The sequence below is a fragment of the Ixodes scapularis genome, unplaced genomic scaffold (assembly GCF_016920785.2).
Source record: "Ixodes scapularis isolate PalLabHiFi unplaced genomic scaffold, ASM1692078v2 PGA_scaffold5__190_contigs__length_132052651, whole genome shotgun sequence".
NCBI classification, from domain to species: domain Eukaryota; kingdom Metazoa; phylum Arthropoda; class Arachnida; order Ixodida; family Ixodidae; genus Ixodes; species Ixodes scapularis.
In genome coordinates this window covers 16,080,092-16,094,639 of record NW_024609880.1, presented here as the reverse complement: position 1 = coordinate 16,094,639, position 14,548 = coordinate 16,080,092, and positions in this window count along the sequence as shown.

Here is a 14,548-nt window from a genome sequence, read left to right as displayed (position 1 = left end):
TTTATAATTGCTTTTTTTTTCAATAAGAAGGCAGGAGCAGGGTCCGAAAAAATCCCCCGACCTCCTATAAAGCCACGCAATGTGTGTAAACAATTTGCGGAACTGTTACCAAACATGCTGTATGACAAAACATGCGAGCACGACCCAGCTTTTTAAAAGAATTATCTTAAATTACTCTAAATTATTGAAAGCTCAGTAGATTGTGTGGGGAAGTTTTGTATTTATACGAGTATTATTGTCACGGTGAGTCATCATCCGAACGTTCTTGTTTAAAAAACAACAACCGCACGAAGGAAAAGGCAATCAGTGCCAATGCGCCAACATAAATACATCATTTAGCCACGCAGTACACAGGAACCGAGTAAAGATTGCATAATTTTCTTTACAAACCCTGTATACAAGCCTTCACAAGCCCTTCTATACTTGGACGCCATTTATCCCCGTGCGAGTGAAGCGCGCTTGGTGCGCCGAACATAATCTGGTCGCCGCATCGGACAGAGAGTCATCACCTAAATGTATTTCTTCCACCGTGGTGTGAGCGCAGCAGAAGCTTCAAGAGTGAGCGAGCATGGACTTTCAGCGTCCCTGCGAAGCACGCCCACTCGTGTAGTCCAGGCTTCGCTGAGGCCGACGTGTTTGTCCTTGAAGCTTCAGATTCACTAGTACCACTTTGCAAGATGCATTACACCGTCGTGGCTAGCACATTAAGTAAACTAAAGCATGCCTAAACCCCTCGCTCTCGCGTGTGAATACACTTCAATGCAGCTTATGTTGTAGTGAGCCCTTTCCTACAATATTTCATGCTTCACCTCGTCTCTGAACGTCCCTACAAGCGAATGTAAGTGTGTTAAAGTTACTTTCACGCACGTGTTGAATATTCTTTCTTCCATGGCGTCGCACCCCTTTTCCGTAGTCCAGAGTTCAGCCGCTGTAACGGACCTTGTATCGATTGCATCAAGGTGCCCAGCCGAAGAAACGGGTAAAGCCGATTTCCCACAAGCCCTGCGTAAGGGACAAGGTCCGTTACAAAGAGTCAAAAACTTGTCTCGCGCCCACAGACAGTCACGAAGTAAATCGAACAAATTATCGCAAACAGAAATAACATGTCAGTTATGACGGTGCCTACGAATTGCCGCTGAAAAGCGTCACGGGTGGTACCTCGTGCGTGAAACGTCATGCAACATCAGCGTTACGGGAGCTTTGTAAAGCTTTCAATGCTACGCGTCTGGTAGAAACGCCCGTCCCGGAATTTTTATGAAACATAAAGAAATGCGCAAGCCCTCGCTGATTTGGCTTCCCATAAAAAAAAAAAAAAAAAAAAAAAAACCTTGATTTCATTTCATCTCTTTCAATCAATCTCACACTGACCTCTCTCTCTCCGCCACTTTCTTGCTGGAGTATTCTTCACCATTGAACATTCTTATCATTCGTTTTCACGAAAAAAAAGAAAAGAATAAGATTAAATACTAAAGCAAAAAAAAAACCAAAAAACCAAGCTGATTGTCGGCGAAGGGTGGCGGGGCAGTGATGCAAACCGGACTCGTGTGAGGACCATCGTGCGAGCGAAATGGCTCTCATGAACGTGATTGATGCCGTAGCGGTCCAGAGAGCCAATTAAGAGGGTCGTGCATAAGGCCACGGGGGTCCGGCCCCCTACACGGCGCAGCGGCGTGCCCCCTTCCCGGCCCTTCTCCCGTCTCCCTTTACATCTTTTTCCCCCTCCGTTGCGTGATTACGGCGCCAACCAAGCTCACCCGGTCCGCCTCCCGTGTTGGGAACTGGGGAAGGCCACGTAATGGCGGTCCTAATTGTGCCGAGAAAACGGGAACCTGAACCCCGACCCCGCTGACCGACTTCTTGCCAGTGATGAAAGTAACGTGCGAAAACTAGCAACGTTACTGGTAACGTGTAATATTTTTCAGTAACGTGCAATGGTGCACGTTAAAATCCAAAATGACTAAGGAGTAAAATAATGTCATTATTATTTTACGGTACCGCATACCAAATTACGTTACTGGTTATGTCTTACTTTTGGTCAAAGTTAGCTGCCTTACCGTTCTTTTTTTTTTTGAAGGCCCAAGGAGCTATTGGGACATTAATGTATTCTACAAAGTTGACAAACAAAAACACTTTTATAAAATCGCCCCTTAAACATTTTATTGCTTTCGATGTGAGTAACCGCGTCATATTGCTGCAAAATACTGAATTCTAAAGTAACGCAAAAATAATGTGTTTTTTTTTTAGTTCTTAGAAGTATCGGTTATGGTTTTTCGTTACTTTTGCGGGACGAAACAGCTTTCAGTAACGTGTTAATTTATGGCAATCTAGCGAAAAACGCTATTTCGTTTGTTATCTTCGCCAGAAGGCAAACCATTGTTTTTGTTTTTTTTGTTCTGTTTTTTGCGAATTAGCAAGAAATGAGTTCCTCGATGTCTGCAAAATACGAACAGGTTAGGAAGACATTCATCGCTGTCAGACATATTGATTTGAATATAAAATATTAACTATGGCTCTCGCTAACTGCGCGTCAAGTGAACCGCAAAGCGTATATTTTATCATACCCCAACTCAATATTTCCATATAAGCTTATTTCATCCATGGTCCAAGTGCGTTGCATGCGAACAAACCTGTGCTCATCGTCGAGGCGTTCTTGAGCATTAAGCGACGTGGATAAAACGCTAATCGTGATTTCGGTGCGCGTCTCTCTCACGCGGGCCTTAGCACAGGTAGCTTCTTTTTAGTTTTCGAATCTTCACGACAATTGTGTTTTAAATAATTCCTAGTTACCTGATTAACATCTGGTTCTTTCATATAGACGTTCTCGATTCAGCGCAATTGCGTTTATGACCCACATATCCAAACATTATGTAATTCTTTATACACAGATGCGCAACGTGGTTACAATATTCCCCATTATATTTGCCGATCCGTTTTGCTTCCTATGAAAATTTAGCGAAATATCTAGGTGATGTGCAAACCTTCGCAACCGATAGCAATATTCGACACCATTTCTTGAAAAAAAAATAAGAAAAGAAAATAGTAATGATTCAACATTGACCGGGAAAGAGCGAAAAACCGAATACCGTCCACAGTTTGCTCAGATTTATGAAACGGAAATTCGTGCGTCATTCGGCTTCGCACGAGCGCGGAAATTACCGTGGGGGCAATGCCCCGCAGTATATAGACGTCACCATGGCTAGTACAGCCAAACTTCCGTCCCCATTGCCGGAAACAAAAGTACACAAGGAAACGAGGTCCATTACGAGATAACGAAAAAATAAATTCATTCGAAACGATGAAAGCTAACCACAGACTATTAGCGTAATCCCCTTTTATGTATGTCCGTGTTATACAAGCGCGCTGCGCTGCGGTTACAACCCGCAAATGGGGTTTAATATATATGGCGCTCGAGAGAGCCCGAGTCATCCGAGAACCATTATGTCGCGTCGTCGGCGGCGTCATCTTTGTTTCCGCACGAAAATCCGGGGGAGAAGGTCTGCGGGCTGGCGAAAGAGAATGTAGTCGGGAGGGTAGGGATAACGGGGGAAGATATCATCGGGGAAAGAAGAACGTTTGAAGAAAGGGTGGCTAGAGTATATCAGCAGGAAACATCCAAGGTCGACGGAATGGCGAGGGACGCGGAACCAATATATAGATTCGAACCGAGAGCCACGAAAGAGTTATTATTCATGAACGAATAAATCGGAGATTAATCGATAGCATGGTGGCTGACATCTACGAGATCAGAGGTTTAAAAACAAGAGTTTCGTTTGTAACACGAAAAAGTTCGTCTCTCCTGGACCAACCATGACGACCGTTTTACCGCGTTAGCGATGGAACTCCAAAAACGTTTCTGCTAATACGCTATAGAAAAGACAGTCTTCAGACAATGTCTGGGACGTGTTTCCCTTTTGTATGACGGCACATAAGAAATAGCAGCCTGGTGAGAGGTTTCATGCACGCACATGACTGAAGTAAACATGCTCCGAAGATGCTTTATGTAATTTTGTCCTCATGCTTGCATCGAACACTGTGTTTTTGTGTGAGGTGTGCGCAGAGCGACGGCGGATTAGTACCGACAGTTCACGAATTCATCGTCAGTTTAACTCTTCCTGTAAAGGGTATTGTGCTTCGAGAATTCCCAGTTTTGCCGGCACCCGTCTGCATTCTCCGAAGTATATTGAGAGGGCACGAATCTTCTCAACAAAGAGATAAACACTCATTGCACGCATCTCAGTACTTTTGGTGTCGCCCTGAACTGCCCTTTGTCAGATAGAATAGTTGGAACCATAACTGTGCCCTGCTCACCCTGCACTTTTATCAAATTTTTACACCAGATGTGCGCGCGAAGAATTACCACCGCAGTGTGACGATGAGAAATGAGTTGGTGCTTACAGCCAACACAAATCATGGCCTTGGAAGAATTTCAGAGGAGCGCAGTAATGATAACGCAGCATTTCTTAGACCTGTGTACCTAAGAGGGCAGTTCAACAATTTTTTTAGCTACCCTAACTAACAATACTTTTGGTATGATATTTCCGTTTTTTTAGCTACCCTAACTAACGATGCTTTTGGTATGATATTTGCGGTATCATATTTAGTATCGCTAAATTCAAAATAGTTATTCTGAAACCGGCAAGTGAAACTTATCTCAAAACTAAGGTTCAAATATTCCCACACTTCGCATTCCCGGAACGTCAGGGGAAGGTTGGCCTGCAGGTCGATCGGGCGGTCTAAAAATAGACTATGCTGAGCGTTTGTTTCGAGCTGCTCAGCAGGTACACTGGCAGGCAATATGAAGGTGAACACATTACCTGTTTCTTTGCCTGTTTTACGACTCCCTAAAGCTATATTAACTGTCAACGTCTCAAATGGTACTTGGCTTGGGGTCTAAACTTTACATTCTAGCCCTCTTCTGGAACAGAGCTTATTCCAAAACTTGCAGGAGCGTCAAAAACAAGAAGAGAGCTGTTCACCTTCATATCGCTCACTGGTGTACTGGGGCGAGCTTCCACAGCATTCAATTGACACCATGAAAATGCTTGTATTCAATTCGGAAGAAAGGGTGAACCCCTGGCTTCCGTTGGCGCCACTTTTTATTTATGCCAATAAGCTTTCACTTTGAAAAACATGGTGAGGACCAAAATTGGAAATTCAATAACTCCTTCATCGAAAAAAAAAGTTATTTGGCCCAATATTTGGGTTCCTTTTATGTGATTCTTGGTGGTCTGTTCAGCAAATTTTTATACAAATCCTGGACCATAAAGAAAACGCCAGTGTACAGCAATAAGTAGAAGGTGCATCAAATAATTTTCTACTTTCATTAAATACCTTTTAGGGTTACCCCTTGACGTTCTTAGCCAAAAACGCATTAGTTTTTTTTTTTTTTCCTTCGGGCTATGTTAATTGCCAGGAAAAATAACAACAACAACAAGAAAAAGTGTAATGTTTATTTTGGCGACTAACAACCAGAACAAGCGTATGTGTGCTACGAGCTGGTGTTGGAAAAACACAGGGCACGCGTTGACTTAACAGCATTGTTAAGGGTCGGTTATTGACCACGAGATGATTTGTTGGCACCTCCTGGCGGGCGCCCTCTTTCAACGAGCTCGTAGAATGCGAGCAGACGACGCGCTAGGTCAAAGCACGGAGTGGCTATATTAGTTTACATTTAGGCCGACTCAAAACGGTTTATTTACTAAAGAAACGCGTATGACGTGTTTGTGAGTTACCTTTCTAACGACTACCAGGGCTTCGAAGTTGCTTTTTTCTTAGAAAAACTTTAAAATGTTCAGAAACTAGCTTAGAGCTTCACATTACACTTTGCCCGGCGTTTGTCAGGGCTATTCACAGCTTCTCTAACTCTTTTTCTGTTGCAGATATGTGGAGGTTCTTGTAGAAATAGATTTTGAATTCACCTGAGTATATGACGTGCTGACTTCTTAGCTGCACCGCGAGCACAGTTGTGTTGCAAAGTGCCGCACAATTGTTTTATCGACACTGAGCTTGCCTATACCGACGCTTCTATCCAAGTGTGAATTGACAGTTGCTGCAGAGAAAATGCTTGTCAACTGACCCCTAGCTCCTCTCGAATCGAATACTCGTCAAAGAAGTTTGTCACGTCGTGACGTCTGCTCGAAAGAAAAGCAGAAATTCTCATATATTCTTATATTGCCAGTCACGACCCGGCAAATTGAGGCGATTGATAAATGTGATCTAACCATTCTTTACAAAAGGGAAGCTTTCAGCCCTTCCACTCTGGTGAAGACGGAAGAGCAGCGGAGCTGTAGCTTCTGTTCTTGGCGGTTGCTTTCCAGGCGAGCGACCTGCTCTTCTTTCGCAAGGGAATCTCCAGCGCTCGACAAAATGAAACTTGAGACGATAGCGTCCTCGCGGCGGTTGCGGAACCATTCGCGCTGCTGCGCACGTCGCCGTCGCTCATAGGTGATGTCACCGAGCTCTGGACAGCTACCGCCATCTATAAGTGGCGGTGTCAACCAGCCGGTTGTCTGGTTGCCGCCGTTGCTGAAAGATGGCGGTAGCTGTCCAGAGTTCGGTGTCATCATTTCTTTGCTGGTGGACACGATCCTGGGGAAACTAGCCCTTAACAGCTGCGCTGTAGGATAAAATCACTCGCTGAGAGGCGCATCACGCATTACGCGTATTTTAATTCGCAAAAATTAAACATGAAAACAGTAGTAATTCATAGCAGGTTCATTTCTCATTTTCTGGGACGCTTAAGTGTATCTGACTCAGTAGATTTAGGACTTCCATCACAAGGGGGTCTCGCAAGTTTCGTGTCGCTTCTTTCTTCCAGTCATCTTGGAGAAATGTTCGTTTACTGATTTATTTAAAAAAAGGAATCACCTCGAAGCTAATAAGAGACCAGCACTCAGAGAACACATTGGAACCAAATTAATACAGGGAGTCGTTTTCACTGAAGTGTTTACTACACACGCGTGAGGTTCTCGTATCTCGCTTTCCTATTTTCAATTTGATCACACATTCCTTCCTTAGAATTCTTTTTGTACGAATCAGAATAACAAATACACCCTACTCTGCTGGGAAGACGTTGTAGTAGGATAAAGCTCTGAATATTATATTTTCATTATTAAGCTCTTTGTACGGTTTGTACAGAAGAGCACACCACCATCCGAGCGCGTTGACACCTCAACTACAAATGTGTTTGTCGGCGCGACTACGCGTGCCGCGTGCGGATTCCATTTTTGGTTAAATGTCCTACTACAAATGTCACTTCATCAAATGAACGCAAGGTGTAAAACCACAGCCTCCTGTATACTCAGAAAGCATGGCAGTTCGACAATGGAGCCATATAGTGCCCAGTCGAAGATTTGGAGCGGGAGGATATGGTAGCACAGAGCATCAAAACCCCATTTCTCATGAAACCCCCGCATAAAAAAATAGGTACGGAAAGGTCTATAACTATTCTTCTTGTGCCTTTTTTATTTATCTATTTACTCGAGATTTTATGATATCCTAGGGGATTAACTTTTTTTTCCTAAGAACAAAGTTTGAAAAGCAGGTAAATCTACGAGTCTGCGGATGACGAAGGCTAAACAAAGAAGAAAGACAGAAACAGACATAACAAAAAGAAAATCGTTAGGGCGCAGGCGAGCTGGTAAATATTAAACATGTTTAATTAACCTGAGACTGGAGTAGAGAAGAAACATCGAAACGTAGAGGGAACAGAAAATAGACACGACGATGTCCCAAACACGGCCAACTCGTTTATTTAGTGCACCTCCTGATATAGTCTCAGTCTCAAGGTCATCTCCATCAACAAAAAAGGACGAAGTCAGTTCAAGCGGCACAGTCACGTCGTCCTGTAAAGGTTGTCAACGTTGTTGCATTGTCTGATGGAAAGTGTGGCGCTTGAACTCTACAGACTTCGCCCTCTTCTGTTGGTGGAGATGACCTTGAGATTGAGACTATATATATATATATGCAGGTGGACTAAATAATCGAGTTAGCTGAGTGTGAGACGTCGTCCTGTCTATATTCTGTCCCTTCTACGTTTCGATGATTCTTCTCTGCCCCAGTCTCAAGTTAATTCAACATGGGTAGACATACCAAAGTCTGAGACACCGGAAGAAGGAAAAAGAGGGACACAAAAAAGAGGACGACATGCCATTTTTTTCTCTGTTTCATGCGACATGTATACATGTCATTGCTTCAAGGACGACTTCGTGCTTGGAACAGAATACCTATTTTCTATACTCTGTTTCACGATAACTTGGCGAACAGTGGAGGCCCGCGACCCAATACGAGCGTCGGAGCGAGGCACGTTACCCGACGTCACGGGAGCATTGGCGTCGCTACACCAAAGCCGAGGCGCGAGGCCTGGAGGAACCGGCTGTCGACTGCTAGCTAAGAGCCGTCTGCTCCGAAACCAACCAACTTCGGATGAACGTCCACCGCAGCAACATTTCCGTCCGCTAGAATAGCGAGAACTTCGGGAACAGCTCGTGACACAACCATACGCTCAATTTAGCCGCGAATCTGTGACTGGTGCCATGTTTTGAGCGGAAACGGCCGATTACACGTCTTCGAATGCCGGCGATCACCAACGGCCACGCGCTACAACGAGAAAACAATTGGGAGGGGACACGGATGTTCCGTCCAATTTTTCGTTTAAACATAATTGAAACTCATAAATTTACGTTTATTTATTTTTTATTCTTTCAATCTTCTCGCTAGAGATGAAATCGCGTGAGTTCGATAACTACTTTTTGTCGCGGACGTCTCTACTGTGGCGGTAATGAGGCCCCCGTGGCCTCGACCACGGAGTGTTATCACGTGCCTTGCTGTGGCACTCGTATTGGTTCGCGGGGGCAGCAGCCTCCACAGCTCGCCAAGTCATCATGGAATGGAGCAGGGTTGGGCACGATAGTATTTCAGAAATACATTTCGTATCTGTATTTCTGCATCGCGATGCGATACATTTTTTTTTCACCAGTATATGTATTCCTGTATTGAAATACAGTCGGAATGTTCCTTTTTATCGCGATACAATCAGGATTAAATGCATTTCGTTCATATCTTGAAAAATCCCCTCCCCCCCCCCCCCCCCCAAAAAAAAAAGAAAAAAATAAAAAAGTCCGAACGCATTTTTTTTTTACTTCTTCTTATTTCAAAATTTCCTTCACCAAGGTGAAGGAAATTTTGGGGCATTGTTACTACGCTGACCAAGGTTCCTTTTGATTCTCCAAACTATTTTTCTATGCGTCCTCTTCTCTATTGTGAGAAATGTTGCGTAGTCGGCGACTCGTACCAGGTGGCGTGCCAGGAGTGGGGTCAGAGTATCTTCTACCGCAGGTCGTTAGGTAGGGATTTCTTGAGTCATTGTTTGTTGGAATTCAAGGCCCGTTGCTAACCTCGTCTCTTGCCTCAGTGTACACAGTACACCCGAATCTCGGAGAAAAGCTCACCGGAGCAAAGCTCACCGGAAAAAATCTCACCGGAGATAAGCTCACCGGAGAAAAGCTCACCGCAAAACCGGCGGATGCAAAGAAAAGCTCACCGATTTTTTAAAATTTTTTATATGGAGGCTGTTGGATCATGCGTAACATATACCAATTTATTATCATTGAAGTTCGTCAGCTTAGTCAAAAAGAAAATGTCTTTTTGTATTATTTGTCAAGCTTATTAAGTATATTGCTCTCAAATCAATAATGGCGGGCCAGTGTTTTCTGCGGCTTACTCTCTTTGCAACTAAAGCCTAATTGAACATTTTATGAACTTGAATAACATGAAAAAGTTCGAAAACTTATGTCTCCCTAAAACCTAAAAATCAAAACTGTAAACACCGAAAATCCGGAAGTGCATGCGCAACAACGCGGTGCCTGAAATTCTCTTTGAAGCTTTTATTAACCTTTGAAAACAGGATAAAACAGTCAGTAGGATATCGAGGCTTCTTTCTTCCGCGGACATGCACGTTTTCTAGCCGTTCGTGCTTGTGTTTCCGCACGTGGCCTTTGTGTGATAGTGCCCTTCTAAGGTGAGCCACTCATGACTTTCAGAGCTGCACACTGGCACCGTTGTTACTCATGACCTTTATAAGAAATAGTCTTCAGTAAGGTAGCGAATAGGGCGAGTTGGTAACCGTTATACATGATGAAAACCGCTCAAACGATGACGACGGAGTGAAGGCAACAAACACGACAGGACAAAGCTGTTCTCGCCAATAAAGTTTTCTTAGTAAAATTAACAGAAAGAGAACAGCGTAGCCGACACTGATTGCATCAACAAATAAATACTTAACTATTAGGCCCTACAGAATATTTGGAGCTGAAACCGTTCACACACCGCTATTCATATTAGCTCACAAAGAACAAACCTCTTTATTTGACAGAGCTACCGACGGCGCACCCTCAGTTGTCAATAAATGGTTGCCTTTTTTACCGGTGTACGATGTTCTGATATCATTTTTGCGGCTCCATTAATATACAAAATGGGTGATTACTAATTTCTGAGGAATTAGTAAATATGCCCAATGACCTTCAAGAATATTACAAGAAGGAGGACATATTTTTTTTAATGAAGTGGCGAAGGCGAATTGTGTTAAATTGCCACGTTTGACGCAGAATCCGCTAAGTTAAAAAAAAAAAAAAATCTGTGAGCTTTTCTCCGCATTTGCCGGTTTAGCGGTGAGCTTTTCTCCGGTGAGCTTATCTCCGGTGAGCTTATCTCCGGTGAGCTTTTCTCCGGTGAGCTTTTCTCCGCCGCCCAGTACACCCAGCCGGCAAAGCTGAGTCACAGTTCGTTGTAGCGCGAGCCTGGTGGTGGTTGACTTTAAATAGTAGGATGACTCACGCAGTAAAGTTCAACGCCTATTCGAATCTGTAAGCGGCTGCGTCCGTAATATTGCACGGCTCAAGGGTACGTCATCAGCCGACGTACACGTGACCCTCTGCTCTGGTGATCCGAAACCCAGAAAGGGGGCCAGACGTGGCCTCGCTGTGCCGACCCAGACTTCGTACACTCGTCTCGAGCGTGCTATTTCTCGGGGAGCTCGTACGTGCTCCGGCAATATCAGGTTGCAATTCACGAGGTCTCGGTTTGGATGATGCTAGGCGAAACTTGAGGACTGCAATGCATGCGTCGGTGGCGGAGGGGCAGGAAGGACCTTTAGCACAGGGGTGCCACCGTATCGTTTTTTCAACCGTAACAGAAGATAATACATGTGTTCCAGGATGCTTCAGGTAGCCCACTATTCTCAAAAATTCCAAATGCCGCTGCCTGCACGATCTTCAACTATGTAAAATACAACGAAAGTACATATTGTCCTTTCATACAACCGCGTCGTAAAGTTTCATGTTCAAGGCCACACATGCAGAAAAAAAGATACCAGTTTATTCCACCGTGACGTCATGTGATCAGTGTTGACAGGGGCGCCCTTATGAACAGGGGCGTGGGGACGGTTTGATGGCATTTAGGGTGACAACATTTATTTAAAGATCGAAGTCTTTTCGCATCCCTCGTCAGACAGACAGGGTGGCAGGGAGCGGACCGCGGTCAGTCCTTGATGGAACCTTTTTTGGAGCCCATTGAAGACTCCTAGTCGTCCAAAACCACTACCTTCAAGGCAAAGTGCCAAGCCTAGTGGGAAAGTAATTTCGGCGTCAAAAACTTCCACTTCGAACTTCAAGCTTCATCTCAGTTGGCGACTCAAACAAATTTGAAAAATGTATTGTAGTATCAGAATTCCTGCATTTGTATTTCTACCCTCCCTAAAATGTATTCCTGTATTTGTATTTCCAAAGACCTTTGGTCTCTTTTTAAACTGTATTTCCGATACGTATCGCGATACATATTTACAGAAATATTTTAGTATCAGTATTTCTACTAGTAAAATGTATTTCCGATGCGTATCGTGATACATTTTAGTACTTTAGCTACTACTTTAATGTATCCCAGTATTAGTATTTACAAATACATTTTGGAGCATCTTCCCAACCCTGGAATGGAGTATAGAACGTGGATACACCTTTGAAGTAACTTAATTTCATTACTGCAGCCGATGATCACAGGTTTCATAAAATGTCTAGGCGGTGTTCCCGGTTATTATTGGCTATATTAGCAGGACGAGTCATCCGTTACTATAAAAAGCTTTAGCGGAGGAAATTAAGTTTCGTATTAATAGTCCTCCTCTTTGTAGTAAAAGAGAGATATGATATTCTTACGGTTTTAAAATGGAACTATTTCCTACATCCAAAACTCCTACTACCTGACTACGCGGCATCCGATCAAACCGGCTTCAATGAAAGGGTAATCGATAAAGCAGCGTTCGATAAAATATGAGGACCCACGGATGGATGGATGAATAGATATAAACGTGTATATCCTGTATCACAGGAGGTAGCTTCCTCCATCTAGCATAAAAAGCAAACAAGATATGACAATCCTCCTTCCATCATTTTATCTTGGAGTGGGGGAGGAGGGGGAGGAACCACATCTATGTGGATGACTTTTAATGCGAAAGCGTTAACTGTCTCATGGAGCGAGCCAATGTCATCAGCTTTGAATCCATGCAAAACGGCACCTTAATGAAACCACGCGCAAAGCTAGCCGTCACCTTTTACACTTCGGTCCCATTGGCTAGCGCGCGTCGACGACGCTTCCATTTGCCGCTGGAGTCATTATGTGTGGTGTCATCGTGACTGTGTTATCACACAGTTGGGTTATCACTGATCACCGCGTTTGCTCGCCTCTTATCGGTTGTACGGCGCGTGGCAATATATACGGCGGAGGGAATAAACCAAGGGGTTCGTTCTGCTGGGAACTACGTTGATGTCTGTTCCTTCCTCGTGCCGCAAGGCACACGACAGTTTGAGCGATCGCTCACTCGATGGCGTTGCATGTACGCGAGGCAGCGGATCCACCGTTCCACGCCCAAGGTCAGCGCGTTGTACGCCGGAGATTAAGAAGAGAAGGAGCGAAGAGCGGCGTGCGTGCTTTCGCATTCACAACTCATAAAAAGTGCTCAGCAGTACCTTGAGCCTTTTTTGCCAGCCGCTGTTTCTTCCATCTGGCTTACATTGTCGGCAACTTTACTTAGAAGGGTCAACGCCCCGCGTATTGTAAATTGACTTGTTCGTGATTTCTTTTTATTGAACCTTTCTCCCGGTATCTCTTTTTCCCATTCTTTCTCTCTCTCTCTCTCTCTTTCTTCTTTCTTTACCTGAATTTGTTGCAGATACTTTTTTTTCTTTTTCTTAAAGACGGGTGTGCAAGGATTTGTTCAGCAGAGTCCCTTCGTTCTCAACTGCTTTTTAATCGCTTTACTGACACGTATAAGAAACTAAAAGATAAAAGAAGGTGAGGCCACCGACGGGAGTGTTAATTCCGTTTTCCGGTTTAATTGTTCTTCGGGGTATTGTTCTACTCCCCGACCGCCTTCCGCGGCGGACACGAAGTAATCGATAAACAGGCGAGAAGAATAAAGAAGCTTGCTGCGGAGAAAAAAGCAAAATAAAAAGAAAAACACAAGAAAAACCTGAAAAAGGAGAATGAAAAGCAGAGCAAAAAAAACAGACACAGTAAACTGACTAAGCGGTCTGAAGATCGCGCGAAAAAAGGTTTCACGCTTATTGTTGTTGTTTTAGCCGTGCCAGTGGAACGGCCAGGGTTCGCAGATATTGCGCCGGCCTGGTGCCTAATTAGGTGCCGCGGACGATGAACAGACCACTGAATGACCCAATGTTTGCACGGAGATTGGTGAAGTAGTTTGTTCTTCGGGCTCCTTTTTTTATTTCAGTTTGTTATATGTGTATTTCAGGCGACCGTTGCAAGCTTTTTCTTTTCCAGAGCAAATTAATGCAAGTATACAAAAAATTAGCTTATTTTAATGCTGCGGATGAACAGGAACATACAAAATAAAGAGCGCGTTTCGAGGTGCGCCCGATTAGTGTGACAAGGCCACGGTGTCACACGACGTAGTGTCATGTGGCACTACGAAATCATGTGACACCGCAACCAACGCGTGGTTATATCACGTGACGTGACGTGACGGTGTCAATTTATGGTTTCATATTACTTTAAACCAGAGGTCACATCACGGGGCCACATCATGGTATCCGGGTGACAACCGCCACGCCGTCTGCTAAATGTTGGGACACTGAAATTTGAGAGACGGCCAAAATTCGGAACACCCATCTTTGACCAAGATAGAAATGAAGGGCGCAGAGGGTTAGCTAGGTATTTCCCGGTTGTGTGTATATATATATCTGGTACTTTTTATATTCCTACCTATCTCTATAGTTCTTGTAATGTCACATTTAGCTGAGCGACTCTGTCGAGAAGTTTGGAATACTAGTATGGTGAGTTGAGTGATTCACTAAAACAACAAAATATTTTTATATGCATACTTACACTGCGGGTCTTAAAGCGGGCAAATTGGAAGGCTTACATCTCGAACCAAGGATGGGCGTGTGGCATGTCCCAGCGGAGGACTGAGGATAAATGTCGACAACGTACGGATCTCGTGTCGTACATCCGAAATGTTGCCTACCTGGCGCCCTCCACGCAA